Raw genomic sequence first — 2114 nt, 5'->3', positions numbered from 1 at the left:
GCCATCTTCTTCTTTTCCCACTTCATCATCTTTTGTGGGGAAGCATTTTTACCAACTTCTACCTCTCCTTCATTCTTATTGTCCTTCCATTCCTCTTCTTTGTCAACTCCAACTATAACATCTCTAACAACTACTTCCTTCTCACTTTTCTCATTTCTCATTTTCTCTCCTTCATCATCAGAGACGACATCTTCAACCACAACCTTTTCTTCATTCTTTTTATTTTCCACCTTCTTTTTTCCTGGTTGAAGTACCAATCTACTTCTTGTCATAATTGCTTTACAGTGCTCCTTAGGATTCACCAGTGTATCACTTGGAAATTTCCCTTGTGGTCTCTCTGATATCTGTCTTGATAATTGACCAATCTGGGTCTCCAAATTTCTGATTGATGCTTCCTGATTTCTGAAAGAAGTTCTGGTCTCCTGCACGAATGCAGTTGTCTCTTCCCTGAATGAAGTAGAACCCTGAATATAATCCTGAGTTGTCTTAGATAACTGAGCAAACGCTTTCTCCCATGCAGCATGATCACTTGACTGCTCCTTCATATGTGGTGGTGGAGGATGTAATGGTGGATTCAATTGGTGGTTGGAACTATAGCTGAATCCTGGGTGTTGATTCTTGTTTTTCCATGGTGGCATATAAACATTCTTTCCCTGATTGTTGTAGTTCCTTTGATTATTCTGATCATACCACACTCCATTCACCTCTGCTTGTTCTGATGATCCCCCATAATCACACTCCTCTGTCACATGGCCCTTACCACTGATAGCACATACACTCTTTGTTTCCACAGAAGCTACCTTTTGTGAAGAGAGTTGCTTAATAAGGGTATCTAATTGTTGCTGCTGTTGTCTCTGTGTCTGCTTCAGTTGATCATTCCTTGCCAACAAAGCATCATACCCATCCAACCTGATAATTCCTGTCCTTCGGTCAGCCACTGGAGCATTATCAAATTCTTGAGATGCTAATGACTCAAAGATATCCAAGGCTTCTTGAGGGGTCTTGGTAGTCAATGATCCACCAGCAGTGGCATGCACCAAGGTTCTAGTGTTAGTGGTCATTCCTTGCAGGAAGATTGCTGCTTGTTGCTATGCCTCAATTCCATGCTGTGGACATTTCCTCAACAAAGTCTTGAATCTCTCCCAAGGCTCATAAATAGAGTCTGACTCTTTCTGCTTAAAGCTTGTAATTTCATCCTTCAACTTGGCCCTCTTGGATGCTGAGAAAAACCTTTGCAAGAACTTGGTTTGCAAATCATCCCAAGTTGTTATACTTCCTTGTGGCAATGATTGCAGCCATCTCCTTGCATCATCCGTCAGTGAATGAGTGAATAGTCTCAACAGAATTGCATCTCTTGTGACACCGTTTATCTTCACAGTATCACTCAACAATAGGAAGTTCTCTACGTGCAAGTAAGGGTCCTCCGCACTGGTTCCAGCAAACTGATCCTTCTTCACCAAATGTATCAAAGCAGGCTTCAATTCAAAGTTGTTGGGCTCCACTGTTGGGCGCACAACACTCCCAATTGGAGGAACCACTGCAGGAGTCATGTACTCTCCCAGTGTCCTCTGTGGTGGTGGTGGTTTGTGATTCTCTGCCATTATATCTTCCTGATTAACCGTACTTGATTCACCAATTTCTTGCAACTGTCTCCTTTGCCTGGCTGCCCTTTTGTGCTTCCTCAATGTCCTTTCTAATTCTGGATCATACAACAACAAATTTGGATCATGTGTACCTCGCATGTACCAGAATCAAAATTGACCAGAAATTTAACATAAACTAAAATACTGAAAATAAAAGAATTCAATCTCAGAATTCTATAGTATCAGTTAGTGTTGAAAAACAAATTCCCCGGCAACGGCGCCAAAAACTTGTTGGACGTTTAGCAAGTGCACTAGTCGTACAAGTAATAAAATGATGAGTAAAGATCGTTCCCACGAGGAATTGTGTTCAAACACCAATATACCATAGAAAACTAATTTGAATCAAATAAGAGTTTGTAAAAATCATGAATAATTTGTCACCAGAAAATTGATTTTGAGTAAATTGACACAAAGTAAATATGGATTAGGAATTAATAAAAACAACAAGTAGTCAGAAAACAACTTTCCTCC

General features: G+C 40.4%; 1 non-coding gene across 1 annotated transcript; it reads left to right on the top strand.

Moving 5' to 3' along the window:
- Positions 1-1098: 1098 nt before the first annotated feature.
- On the top strand, positions 1099-1205 carry LOC133296873 (small nucleolar RNA R71). The gene has a single exon (XR_009749567.1). It is a non-coding gene; the product is annotated as a small nucleolar RNA R71 (small nucleolar RNA).
- Positions 1206-2114: the final 909 nt, after the last annotated feature.

The sequence above is a fragment of the Gastrolobium bilobum genome, unplaced genomic scaffold (assembly GCF_033153095.1).
Source record: "Gastrolobium bilobum isolate Gb01-03AN ecotype WA unplaced genomic scaffold, APGP_CSIRO_Gbil_v1 utg7928, whole genome shotgun sequence".
Taxonomy (NCBI): Eukaryota; Viridiplantae; Streptophyta; class Magnoliopsida; order Fabales; family Fabaceae; genus Gastrolobium; species Gastrolobium bilobum.
The sequence above is the reverse complement of the archived record's forward strand: the minus strand, read 5'-3'. Positions and strand labels throughout refer to the sequence as shown.